The sequence below is a fragment of the Gadus macrocephalus genome, chromosome 3, assembly GCF_031168955.1.
Source record: "Gadus macrocephalus chromosome 3, ASM3116895v1".
Classification (NCBI taxonomy): domain Eukaryota; kingdom Metazoa; phylum Chordata; class Actinopteri; order Gadiformes; family Gadidae; genus Gadus; species Gadus macrocephalus.
This window is the reverse complement of record NC_082384.1, coordinates 734,506-749,416: the sequence shown is the minus strand read 5'-3', so window position 1 is coordinate 749,416 and position 14,911 is coordinate 734,506.

Below are 14,911 nucleotides of genomic sequence, written 5' to 3'. Positions count from 1 at the left end.
CGTCATCCCTCCACCACTCAACTTTAAAAACACATGTTCAAGTTGACTGAGAATAATAATAATAATAATAATTCTGCCATAGTATTTATTTAAGGGGGGGGGGGGATACAAGTCTTTTGGCTACTCGTATTGTTGATCAGCAGAGAAATAATTTGTCCGCAAAGACGGTGACGCAACGGAAGAAGCTGGGGTAGACAAGTCACTGGACTACTAACCATGCAAGTGAACGGAGCGTTCCACGGCATTGAGAAGACCCGTGTAATAAAGGCCTATAATATTTCTGTTTATGGCATGTATTTCTCCTCAGATTAGGCCAATAAACCAATGGTAAAATAAAAATAAAAACGCTCGATCAAAGGCCCGGCCCGAGTATAGTGGTGGGAAATATCGGCCCGACCCGGCCCGCGTCGGGCTCGGGCTCAGGCAGACAATCTAAACATTGACTGGAACTACTAAGCAGGGCCCCGTTTCCCGATAACGATGGATCTTCGCTCGTACGATCATTCTCCCGATGGATCTTGCGATCCATCGATAATTTCTTTGTCGCGTTTCCCGAAACTCCTCTTAACGTGAACGCGCATTCGCTGCACTCACGACGTCGTAGGATTGTAACTGTCTACTGACACGGTGCTGAAATGGGCTCCGTAGGAGGGGGAGACGCTTCTGTTAAAAAGGGTTAAAATATATCCCCATCAAGGACAACAGCAGAGTAGCCTACGAAAAAAATAGACTGCAATTATATGAATGCTAAAGACATTAAAACACAATTGATTAGGCTTAAACCGACATATATCAGTCCTAATCCTGAGCGCACGATCGGGAGGTGGAAGTTGCGCTTTAGATGCCTTCACAAGTACAGCGGAGGGCTCCAGTTTTCGCCGGCCAAGTCATGCGCCGTGATATGTGTGACGGCTATGTTGCACAACATTGCAGCTAAGGCTGGGGTGGCTTTGCTTGAACCGGAGGAAGTTGAGGACGATGACGACGAGTAAGATCGGTGTGAGGACGGCCTCCCTCATAACTACGCGGCTGGTTTTCATGCGCGTCCAAGAGTGATTGAGACTTTTTCTTAACCCCCTCCACCCTCCCACATGTCACTAAACATTCCCGTCAACGTGACCAATCCCCACCATATCCCAGCCTTTTGCCTGCTCCTTTGCTTGTTTTTTATAAAAAAAATTATTTCTTTATTTTTTATTTTTTTTATTTAATATTTTTTTTACATTATTTTATGCTACGTTTTATGAGTAGCCTATGTCAGTCTGCACAAATCCCCACACTTTCTCTCACACATTTTGAGTGCCATTTTCACAAACATTTTCTGGACTGTCCCGTTTTATTTTGGCCATTTTAACATCTTTATTAATAAATAAATTAATAATCTTTATTAATTACCAAACTAAGAAATAAAGGCGCAATGCGTTTTAATAAAACGCATCCAATAGACGGAATGTCCGATGGTGACGCCACTGAGGCTATAGCTGACGATGCTCTTACGCCTCGTGCCCACTGCACCGTCAGTCAACGGACGTGGGAAGGCGTGGCTGACGGATGGGGGAGTAGTCTTTGCAGAGGCATCCGTCAGCCAATCAAATCGCTTCGCCGGGTTCTTCCCGCTTCTTCCTGCTTGTTGCAAGGCAAGATGACCCGCTTTCCCGCTTTCCAGTATCGTCAGAGCCCAAGTCGCGTCACAGTGCTTAAATTTGCATACGCGATCTGATTGGATGACGGAACCGTCGCTGCCGAAAAAGTTGAACATTTTTCAACTTTCTGACGGTGTCGAACGCTCCAACTGAACGGACGGATCCACAATGCATTGCGCGTCCGTCCCCATTCAAAGTCAATGGGCAACGGTCAACTGACGGAGGTAGTGGGCACGGGGCGTTAGCGTCCTACGAGTACCTACGAGCGTCCTACGAGTACCTACGAGCACCCCTGGAGTACTCGTTAACTACGAGCGTTTTCAAGACGTTCGTTCCCAACGATGCTTTCGGGAAACGCGGTGAAAACTCTACGATGCCCTTTCGACGCACTTCACGATCCACTTAGGCTAACGACGCTTTCGGGAAACGGGGCCCAGGTGTCTGTAGGGCTATATCAGGAGATAATGCACGCACTGCAGCCAATCAGAACACGCGTATTCCCCCAGGTGGTCTAAACAATATTATTCACGAGTTATAATCAACCCCTACACATCAATATTAATGATAACCCTGTGGAAATTGCAATAAGTGAGGGATACAATTTTGCACGTTGAGCACACAGTTGTGTGACTCGTTTATTTAGTAAGAGAAACAGGAAATCAAAACGTGCTGAATGTAAACAAATCCCGCATGGGCTCTGACGTCATGAGACGCTCGTAATCTTTAGGGACAGCGATCCCTGAACCACCAAGACAGTAAACGACATGCCTAACACAATTGAAAGAACAAAACATAACAACATACTGTCGGTGAATTATGTTACACTCACTACAACCCATTAAATACGGTATGATTTCTAGATGTCATGGCAACGTCCGCTCGCGACACTGGACTTGCGATCGAGGCATCGACGCGGACGTTCATTCACATAGCCAAAAACAAGAGAATAGATAAAATAAACATCAAGACATACAATTCTAAAAAGAACAGATGAGGCAGCTACCCTTTTTTCCTTCGCGGTTTGCCTACCGAGCAGCGCACCCATTTAATATATGTGCATTGTCACAATTTCTCAGTAGGCTATCAAAGGTGAAAGTAGAAACGGGTGGCCAAAAGCTGTCATATTGTTAGTTATCACAGACAATTTTAAGTAGAAACGGGTGGCCAAAAGCTGTCATTTGATAGTTATCACAGACAATTTTCAACAATGAATGATCTCTACGGAGCTCCATAAGGGACGTTAGGGAGAACGCTCCTGAACAGAACCTTTGTTTGGAAGTCATGCTTAGTGACACGACAAATAGCCTACTTCCAATTGAAATACAACATTTTGAAAATAGGCCTACGTGTCCCTGATCACGTTTCAATAGATCAAATAACGTGACAGTGTCACGTATTTTCGTGAGACCATGGTTCGAGCGTGTGCATGGGTTGAATTGCGTGTGTCTCACGCGAATGCATGAGACACGAGAGCCCTGTACTTACGTGACACAAACCAGCACCGCAAACGTTCTCTCCCGCTTGAGATGACGTCTTTCTTTATAGGTTCATGGGTCTGATTCGCCGATTTCCCATGCTGATATCCCCGGAGATTCTCGGGCATCTTCGACAATTTGGCTATGGATTGTCTCATTACTCGCTAAATAATATAATTATAGCCTAATTATATATATAGCCTATACATATATAAATAGGCAATATATATAATTAGGCAATATATATATAGCATTTGTGGTTTTGGCATAAACATAACTAGGGTACACTGTGCTATCTGCGCACACCCTTTCTGAAGCCTCTCTCTCGCTCTCTCTCTCTCTCTCTCTCTCCCTCTCTCTCTCTCTCTCTCTCTCTCTCTCTCTCTCTCTCTCTCTCTCTCTCTCTGTCCCTCCCTCTCTCTCTTTCGCTCTCTCGTACCGTTTTGTGGAGCACGTTAATTGTCTGAGAACACTCCCATTCAGAATGCATTGGTTTACATTTCGTTCTGTGTACCACGCAAAAAGTCTGACTATCGTGCTCTGGAACACGCTTCAATAGATTAACGTTCGTGCGCAGGAGCACGCAATCGCGTGATACCGGGTTGACTCTTTCATTAAGTTTCATTGTCATTGCTTGCTTCTCTTAGGGGGACGTTGCACTCTCATCTTCACAGATGAAGCACAAAGCTTTCGAGGGCTGGGATCCTCTTAGCCTCTTGGCATGGATATCTTTGGTATCTTCAGTGTCTTCAGCAGCAGTAGATGCTCTCTTTTGGGCCCTTTCCAGCTTTGTGTTGTTGAACATAAGTTTACAGCTTGAATGATATTTTGCTGTTTCTTGTCAATGTGCTTTCTATGCCATCACCTTCATCTAGTCGGGTTGGACTAAGTAAGATAGGGAGAGCATTGATCTTATGAAATAATGGAACATTTCTTGCAATGGTATCATAACCAGTATGATCGTGCTCTCTGTTGAATAAACTCGGCTGAATGAGTTTTTCCTCGTGTCCTGCCGACAAATGAAACATCTGTCCCAGCTAGTTTTCTCAACTGTTATGATGGCTTCTTCCATGTCTGCAGCAAATGTATAGGCAGAGGCCGAGGGTGTATCCTTTTACCACCTTTGACCAAGCACTTTGATGTATGGGAAACACTTAAGTTCATGCCTTAACCCTAAACTTAGTCAGATCGTTCATCCAATGCCATTTATATCCCGTGCGATCTGTACACCATCCGGTTAACTAAAACCCCATTAACCTTGGCTCGGCTCTCTCTCGGCACTGTTTTGGGGTAGATTAGACAGCATTTGGGATACTAACTTTACAATTAGCTGACATTGAACCCCACTCTGACTTTAACAGCAGTGATATATCACCAGTGTGCCCTGGTAGTGCAGATATTCACTCTTGTCTGATCTATCTATGATAAAACAAATCAACACAACTGTATTTTGATGCGTTAAAAGTTGTCTTTAGCATAATCTAAAACATATAAAATCTGTGGCGCCGGAATGATTTCATTGGTGGGGGGGCCAAATGCGCGTGCATGTGTTGAACAGCGCATGACACCTCATCATCCTAAAGCCGTGCCGAAAGCGTTGCGGTGCGAATTTCACTCGCGTCAATTGCCGCCCCTATCACCAATAGGAAACGGCGCGCTGCAGCACCGTTGTGATCCAAATAATGGGTTGTCACCGCATAGTAAACACTGAATCATCATAATAACTTTCTTCATTGTCATCATCATCATAATCCTCATCATCATCGCAATCATTTTTATAGATGGCTTTTGGATTTGACTGTAGAAACTTTGGTCGTGTTTAATGCAGTGGTTCACGCAGCGTGAACGCAGCAACAAAGTGTTAATAACAATGGATCCCGAGTTCCTATACTAGGCATTATGATGGCGGTCCTCTGCGTAGTGCAGTGAAGTCTAGATCCGTGGTTGAGCTGTAATGTCATCCCGATTTTGAGTTGCGTGTTCCGCGTCCCGACAAAAAGCCTGTTGGCTCGCTAAAATGTCCAACCACATGAAATGTCCCCTGTTGTCAGCGAACATAGCCAACATGGTCTTATTATAGCCCGATCATTAACTAAAAGCCACATAGAAAGAATAAAGCATCCAGCATATGATTTCAACAATGTGTGAGGGCATGTGCAGGGATGATCGCACAGTGGAATGCTTATGGAAAACCAGCGGACGAGCGCTGGGCGGAGATTTCAGAAGCAGGGAGATTATAGAAAAATATAATTTGTCAGTTTGCCGTTTGTCTAGTCAATATGTTAACCTACTTATTCATTTATTTATTTCAACTGCGACCCGCCCGCAATTCCACTTTTTTCAAGCCATCCACCCAACCCGTGGATTATCCACGGTGTCCGGGGATATGACCGCCAACCGCGCATCTCTACTAGTCTTTACTTTACTAGTTCGTTCTTTACTAGTTGGTAAACACGGCCAGTGTTCTCCAGCAGTTCGCGGGATTCCCTCCATGTCAACAATGGAGACGAAAAAAGTGTAGATCGCAAGCATGTCACATTACAAGACCTCGTCTCGTCGCCGACTTTTAAAAATCGTGTACCACTCTCAAATTTGTCTGCGACGAACGAATCGGGGAAAAATCGGGCTGAAATCGCGTAGTCTGAACCAACCATAAGCAAGCAGCAGCAGCGCCATTGTGCGAATTCCCTACTAAACCAAACGAGACTCGTAATGGTAGGTAAAACAATACTTTATTAAAGCATGCAATTGTGATGTAGAAAAAAAGAATGGCGAATGGCTTGTATGGCGGTGCTCATTTGTTTACCCATGGGCCATTGCAACCCGATTGCTACCTTCTGCAGTACTTTGATTGGCTGAATTGTTGAGAAAGTTTTAGACTCAATCAATAGAAGGTTGCGGGGAGGCGGAGCACTGTTCGTTTGTATAGTAACAATATTTGGCCAAAACATTACTAGAAATGAAATAGTTCATCAATACAGGCAAAGAAAAATAAATAAATATTTTCTTGCCTGTATTGATGATGATGTGTGTGTGTGTGTGTGTGTGTGTGTTTGGGATGATGGAGGCCACCATATAGACACACACACACACACACACACACACACACACACACACACACACACACACACACACACAATGCTTGCAGCATAAGCATCTACACACAGGCTTTAAGATTAAATAGAGTGGTTTCTTTAACTGCCAGCATATCTCACATTTAAGGGGAGGGAGGGTGATTGAAGGAACGCCGTGGACTGGCAGAAACGGCCGTGCCCAAGGAAATTGTGGTACACTTAGGCCCAATCCCGTTTCTTTGCTCACTGTCTCAACCCTACATCTCAACCCTAACCCTCATTGTTCATGCTCATTGCTACCCCTCATTGCGATCCCCTACCAAATGGGACAACCCTACCCTGTGACGTCATCATGGCCTCCCCGTGCCCCCTAGCAGATAACCAGACCCCTGGTAATGTTACAAGAGACAGACTGGCTGCCATTGTAGCGCGTGGCGCTACAATGGCATGGTTGCGTAGCGCGTGTCGGCTCATTAGCATCTGTACCGTAGCGGCCCGTGCCGTAGCAGCACACCTCTCCCAAGTGGCCAAATTGGCCCGGCCTGGCCAGACTGGCCACACTCACACTGGCAGACTTGAGCACGGTTAGGTGCTAAAACGGCCACGGCCACGGCCAGATGGCCTAGTGTGAGTGCACCCTTAGATAATAATCGGTTATGAACAAGAACACTTTAGAAGAAACACTTTATTTAAATAAGAAACACTGAACCACACATCTAAAAATACACACACACGCATCTAAAAATACACACACACGCACACCTAAAAATACACACACACACACACACTCTCTCTCAGCTTTTGAGAGAATGGTGGAGAATCACATCTTCTCCACCATTCCGCCAACTTTGCCTCGCTCTCCTCATGCCTCGCCTGCCCCCTGGCACTCTCCTCTTGGAAGGGGTGTCTGGGGTGGTGGAAGAGGTGCCTGGGGTGGAGGAGCATGAGGGAGAGGTGGGGGAACTGGTGGCAGTGGACTCAACGAAGTCCTGAAAGAAAACGAATAAGAAGGAAATATGAATTATATGCCAGAACTGGTTGATATGGCCATATGTTATGTACAATATATAATAGCTATGTACACAATATAGTACTGCCAAAAAATACATTGATTAACCATGTAATATTACTAATATAATATAATATATTAGTATAATAATACTTATAGAATATTACTAATATAATATAATATATTAGTATATATAATATTACTTATAGAATATTACTAATATAATATATTAGTATAAAGCTTATTTTTAACCTGGAGTCACTAGAACATGGAAGATCTGGATATCATACGACATGATATCCAGCCCGGTCGTATGCAGCCCGGTCTGCAGCCCGGTCGACGGCCGGGCTGCAGAGCCCGTGATCGGGCTCTGCAGCCCGGCCGAGAACCGGGGTCGGGCGGCCCGCGAGAGTCGGACTTTCGCGATCTTCCGCGAAAGTCGGCCACAGACTTTCGCGATCTTCCGAGAGTCTGCGGCCGGGCTGCAGAGTATAATTAATAAAATAATTACTAGTTAATTACAGAGAAAACACTTACATTTGTGTTTTTCCAATCCTGTCGCATCTTTTCGCCCTCCATCTTGTCTAGGATATTTCTTGATTTTCCGTTTCCTCGCAAGGTATTGTGGGAGCAAGTCAGAACTGAAGTGCTTTGAGGGTGCCCATCGAAAATCTCAATTTTGAGGGGATGTTAGCCCTCCCCCTACCCCTTAAGCTACCTTTAAACTGGTATTGGGACATGGCTCCACGGTGCGTGAACGCACAACAGCGAGGGTTAAGGTTGAGATTTTGAAGCGAGCCAAGTAATGGGATTCAACCTTAACCCTCCCGCTCTGACTGACTTCCAGCAGACCTGGCCCGGGTCAGGCCAATCACAATCCTTTATCCAGTTTGAGGCGGGATTAATACAATGGCTGTACAGAGGAGCGCCCTATGGGATCGCAGCTGAGGCATTGTCATAAACAACCAAGATGGCTGCCACTGGTGTGACCCGCGCTCAATTTCTCTGCTTGGTTGTTGGTCTGTCCAATTTTGTCCAGAGGCGTGTGGGTCTGCGCCCGTTGGACATCCCAGTGTACTGAGAGGTTCTGGAATAATGAGAATTTCCAAATTGGTCTGGCGATGTCAGGAGGATAATTGGATGTTGCAGACACACTCGCCTCTGGACAAGTGTGTCAATTTTTAATGATAAAAATGTTGCACAAGCTAGCAGACAAAGCGATTTATATTGTCTGGTGCTGTTGGTAACAAAACACCACATTTAAATGCACATACACACAGACATATATGCTTTCACAGACACAAACGTCAAGCACTCAAACATATTCCCTTCTCTCACTTCCACAAAGTTAATACAATTACCAAGTCACCTTTTAAAAGCATACTCAATGAATATAGAAATAATGCACACAACAAACTTCGGGAATCATCAATTAATCATGAAGTAGACAATGCTGTTATCTACTTGATGTTTAGTATCAGCTCGTTCCTCGCTGCTTCCAAGTCTAATAATCCCACATAACTGTCAAAAGTAAATGGCTTGTCTTTCCTAAAATACGGTGCACATGTTTTCCATTTGCACACATACATGCACGCACACACACACACCCAGACTTGGACACTGCCCATGACGTCAACAATGAGAGAGCCAAACTGAAGCAGTGGAGTGCAGAAGAGCAGCGAGGCCTTGAAGCAGAAAGAGCTGCAGCGTCCGGAGGCAATGGCCTCAGGAAACACCTCATTCTTTAACATAGTGCCCTTTTTTACGGCGCCATTCAGCTCATCTCTTGGTGCGTTAGCTGCCTTTATGCTAGCTCTCATTGGTCCCACTATTTTTGTCAAATAATGATGCATGTGCAGTGGAAATGGGAAGAGTCTGGGGGAGATAACCAATACGTTGTCTGTAAATCGTCTATTCCAAACCTTTCAGAAGAGCTGAATGTCAAGATGTAGCAATACATTTTAGTGATTAGACTGGAATATTCACAACAAGTCGATATGAGGCGTTTAATTTCAAAGGGAACTCATGGCCTTGCAGTTTTATGCTTTTAGCACATCAATATTTGATGTGCCCGCACCTTATCTAAACTCACAGACGCACACTTGCAGACAGACACATAAAAAAACAAACACACAGACAGACAAACGCACACACATTCACATAGCACATGCACACGTTCACATAGTAATAGCCAGATTCACAAAAACACGCTGTTCAATATAGTATGTGCATATCTGAATTGCAAAATCGAATATTCAGATTATATAATTTTTAACCCATCTGACCCCTGTGTGAGAGTCTGGTTTTGTGTGTTTGCATGTGTGATTGTGTGTGTAGGCTATGTGTGTGAGAGAAACAAAAATGTTGGAAATGTTGCCAATTAAAAAAAAAAAATTCTTACATGCTTAATGTAATTTGCATGTACACTGGGTATGCATGTGTTCCTATCCATTTGTTCACCACAGAATTACAGAAGAGCGGTAGGGGGGGGGGGGGCAGCGCATAGCAATGGTGTGTCTCTGAGTTGGTCAGCTCTCCACAAGCCTGCTCCTGCACTTATATATACAATATAATTGATGGATGAAGGATGAATGGATAGAGGGATGATGATGGATGGATGGATGATGAACAGATGGATGGATGATGAATGGATGGATTAAGGGATGATGGAAGCCGAGAGTAGAGTGTAAAGTCTCCTCTCCTACTCACTCTTCCAACAGACTACTAGAGAGATCAATATGAGTTAAGGATACATGATACAGCCAGTAATATTATTATTTAAATCCCATTTTAAATAAGTCGACTTAAAATCCATGAAGCATTCACATGACAGGTGAGGTCAACGTGCACACATGAGATGTACAATATGTCGGCAACGTGTCATGGGCTGGCCATGTTCACATAGAGAAGGCATCATCCACAACCCTTGTGCCACCACATGGTGTGCATTCACGAACCACATGTGGTGTTAGCCATGCAGAGCTGGTTGCGTCAACCATCAGTGAAGATGGTGTAGCCATTCAGAGCTGGTGGTGTCAGCCATGCAGAGCAGGTGGTGTCAGCCATGCAGAGCTGGTGGTGAAGTGATGCAGAGCTGGTGGTGTCAGCCATGCATAGCTGGTGTCAGCCATGCAGAGCAGGTGGTGTCAGCCATGCAGAGCTGGTGGTGAAGTGATGCAGAGCTGGTGGTGTCAGCCATGCATAGCTGCTGGTGTCAGCCATGCAGAGCCGGTGGTGTCAGCCATGCAGAGCTGGTGGTGTCAGCCATGCAGAGCTGGTGGTGAAGTGATGCAGAGCTGGTGGTGTCAGCCATGCATAGCTGCTGGTGTCAGCCATGCAGAGCAGGTGCTTTCAGCCATGCAGAGCAGGTGGTGTCAGCCATGCAGATCAGGTGGTGTCAGCCATGCAGAGCTGCCATGTGGGCTGCATTGGGAACAGTACGGGGTCTTGGAGGCACATCTCCTATTGCCTGATGTGGACCTGCTCTCCCTCCTTATTCAATATATTAATATTCAAGACCAAGTAGTACCTAGTAGTAGAATATTTGATGGCAAGGGCTTCGTAATCATGCAAGGTATCCAAAGCAGAAGATGCCAGAGCAGACATCTATGGCATATAGGCTGAGGGAGGCTTACCCAATGAATGTCCATTCATTTTTAATGAGCTGCTCAGTTAACATTCCCCCCGAGCCAGAAGAATGAGAACATGTGCAGAAAAACCACAACAAAGACAAGGAGAATAAATAGGACAATTTGAAATACATTTATCCGAAACGTTTAATGGAAATGGTTGGATATCCCTCTGAGTTTCCAGGCCCAGTGAGAATGCCTGGGAACAAGGTCACATGGAATTAAGATTAATTTAGGAAATAATAGATAAAGAACAAATATATATAATGGAACCTTAACTCAACATCATTTCATTTCCATCCTTCCAGGAGTCCCCCCTAGCATCAGAGAAACAGCGGTAGACTGCTAAAGGAGGAGTGCTGGGTGTGGAGGCATTGAAGCTGGACTTCAGATGCTATGTGAAGAATAGTGCCTGGTGTCACTCATGGAGGAGATAGCCTATATCTGCTGAGATTAGGACTGTTATATATGGCTCATTAGATCTCCCTGTTGGACATTATATACTTCTTGTGAATCAATGAGTCACTTCATACTGATTCCAGTACACTAACCTGTATACTCAACAAACACACTGCTTTAAGCTTAGCATTTCCAATGGAGTCCTTTAACATAACAGATAAGAACTAAACAGAGCCAGGCTCAGCTGCAACAGAGGAAAGCTTTTTACAGGTACATTTTCTTATTTTATATTATGCTACAGATTATTTTATCATCTTTTATTATAAAGCTGCAATCATAGCAAATGTAGTCATGGAAATTGTTCAACAAATACTTTGGGCATCTCACAATATAACTAATTAATAACAATGAATAGAATATAAATATAACGGATTTCTTGATACAAAGCGAGGAGCTTTATTTATGACTGCAATACAAAGTTGCAAGAAGTATGGCAGTCATAAATAAAGCAAAGCAGGTTCTGGATCATAAATCACTTCACACTCTCTACTGTTCTTTAGTCTTGCCATATTTAAACTACTGTACTGAAGTCTGGGGTAACAATTACAAAAGTTCATTACAGTCACTAATCATTTTACAAAAAAGAGCGGTAAGGATCATTCACAAGGTCGGCTATCTGGAACATACCAATCCACTATTTTTACAGTCTAAATTATTAAAATTCACAGACATCGTCTCATATCAAACAGCAATAACTATGTACAGGGCTAGGAACCTTTGTTACCATTGAACATTCAAAACATGTTTAGTGAACGTGAGGGGGGGCATAGTTTGAGGAGAGAACTCAATTTTAAAATTCAGATGAGAAATTCCACCATGAAAAGTTTTTAAAAGAATGTCTCATCTCATCTCATCTCATTTTCTTCCGCTTATCCGGGGTCGGGTCGCGGGGGGAGCAGCTCAAGCAGGGGGCCCCAGACTTCCCTTTCCCGGGCCACATTGACCAACTCTGACGGGGGGATCCCGAGGCGTTCCCAGGCCAGTGTTGAGATATAATCTCTCCACCTAGTCCTGGGTCTTCCCCGAGGTCTCCTCCCCACTGGACGTGCCTGAAACACCTCCCAAGGAAGGCGCCCAGTGGGCATCCTTACCAGATGCCCGAACCACCTCAGCTGACTCCTTTCTAAGTAAAGGAGCAGCGGCTCTAATCCGAGTTCCTCACGGATGGCTGAGCTTCTCACCCTATCCCTAAGGGAGACGCCAACCACCCTTCTGAGAAAACTCATCTCGGCCGCTTGTACCCGCGATCTCGTCCTTTCGGTCATCACCCAGCCCTCATGACCATAGGTGAGGATAGGAACGAAGATCGACCGGTAGATCGAGAGCTTTGCCTTGCGGCTCAGCTCTCTTTTCGTTACAACGGTGCGGTAAAGCGAACGCAATACCGCCCCCGCTGCTCCGATTCTCCGGCCAATCTCACGTTCCATAGTACCCTCACTCGCGAAACAGACCCCGAGGTACTTGAACTCCTTCACTTGGGCTAAGGACTCATTTCCTACCCGGAGTAAGCAATCCATCGGTTTCCTGCTAAGAGTCATGGCCTCAGATTTAGCGGTGCTGATCCTCATCCCAGCCGCTTCACACTCGGCCGCCAGCCGATCCAGTGAGTGCTGAAGGTCACAGGCCGATGATCCCATGAGGACCACATCATCTGCAAAAAGCAGTGACGAGATCCTCAGACCACCGAACTGCAACCCCTCCCCACCACGACTACGCCTCGATATCCTGTCCATGTATATCACAAACAGGATTGGTGACAAGGCGCAGCCCTGGCGGAGCCCAGCACCCACCGAGAACGAAACTGACTGGCTGCCGAGGACGCGAACACAGCTCTCGCTTTGGGAGTACAGGGATTGGATGGCCCTGAGGATAGGCCCCCTTATCCCATACTCCCGCAGCACCTCCCACAGTTTCTCCCGGGGGACCCGGTCATACGCCTTCTCCAGATCCACAAAACACATGTAGACCGGATGGGCATACTCCCAGGCCCCCTCCAGGATCCTTGCGAGAGTGAAGAGCTGGTCCGTAGTTCCACGTCCGGGGCGAAAACCGCATTGTTCCTCTTCAATCTGAGGTTCGACGATCGGCCGAACCCTCCTTTCCAGCACCTTGGAGTAGACTTTACCAGGGAGGCTGAGAAGTGTGAACATTCAAAACATGTTTAGTGAACGTGAGGGGGGGCATAGTTTGAGGAGAGAACTCAATTTTAAAATTCAGATGAAAAATTCCACCATGAAAAGTTTTTAAAAGAATGTACAAAAATGTATTGTTCACAGGATATAGTGAACTGCAAGAGTCAGTAGGTTTGTGTATGTATGTATAGGTATACTGTGTATACACGCTGTTGCGTCACATTCATACTGTTTCTTGTTAAATGTATGTTGTAGATATATACAGTATATGTACTTACTTACATCTGTATATTTATTTATACAACATAACATTTTTATATACATTTATTATTATTATTATTAAACATAAAGAGTAAGTAATAAGAGGGGTGGGAGTACATACGTTTTTACTTCTTCTCACTCCTTTTCGGATATGTTTACATTAATGTATATTTTTATTTCTTGTTACTTTTTGCTTTTTATTTTTACTATTACTATTATTATTTATTTTATTTTTATTCATTCTTGAATGGCTTTATTGTTGTTTTGTCTACATATTCGAAATAAACATGAAAGAAAGAAAAGTCACGTAAAGGGGGTTCTTAATGAAGGATTGAAAGAGCACAATCTTTTGTATATGAACTAATTGTAAACAAACAATATTAGCTTATATCAAAATATTTATATTATCATTAGCCTTTTCCACCCACATATGTTGTTTGTTGTTGTCACTAGAGGTCATACCAATACATCTACATCTTAAAATGGGGAAGGGCAATGTAGGTTCTGCTATATGGTACTTGTTAGATCCTCCCAGTGGTGTCAGCGAACACTACATTCATAAAAACACATTTGAAACTGGATGAGATGATGAGCTCAACAAGTAGATCTTGTATTTTCGAACAAGTTCTCTATGAAAAGGATTATTGTATACACCTTGATTTAACTGAACCAACCAAACCCAAGCAGTCTAGTTTAGCATGGTATCAACATGTCGTCCTCTACCTCGATGGTAACACTAACAATTTGTATCCTACACCTCAACCACTAATTTCCATGGTGAATTATCTTCTAAACTTAACTTCTGCATGACACCATCTGGAACAAAAATTCCAATGCACAATTGGGTAAACAATGCCATCTGGTGGTGTATGTATATAGACTACAATTATGGCCGACCCATTACGATAGTCTGTCGCTGACAATAGTATCCATCTGCGTCCTGAAAGACGGAGGCGTGACTTATAGTAGGCGTAACTTGTAGTAGGATGCGTGTCTTGTACTTTTCTAAGGCTACGTTTACACGATGCCGGTCTGAACAGAAGACGCAAAAGTGGCGTTGCGTCTTCACTTTTTATTCCGCGTTTAGACGAGCGTTTTCGGGAGGAAATCTGCGTGCATACGGTGACGCAAAAGTGTGTGGAATTCGATTGGGTATGCATGCCAGGCTGCTAGGTGGTGCTGTGATAGACTATCACACAACACCGCCATGTCTGAGCGCATGCGTAGAA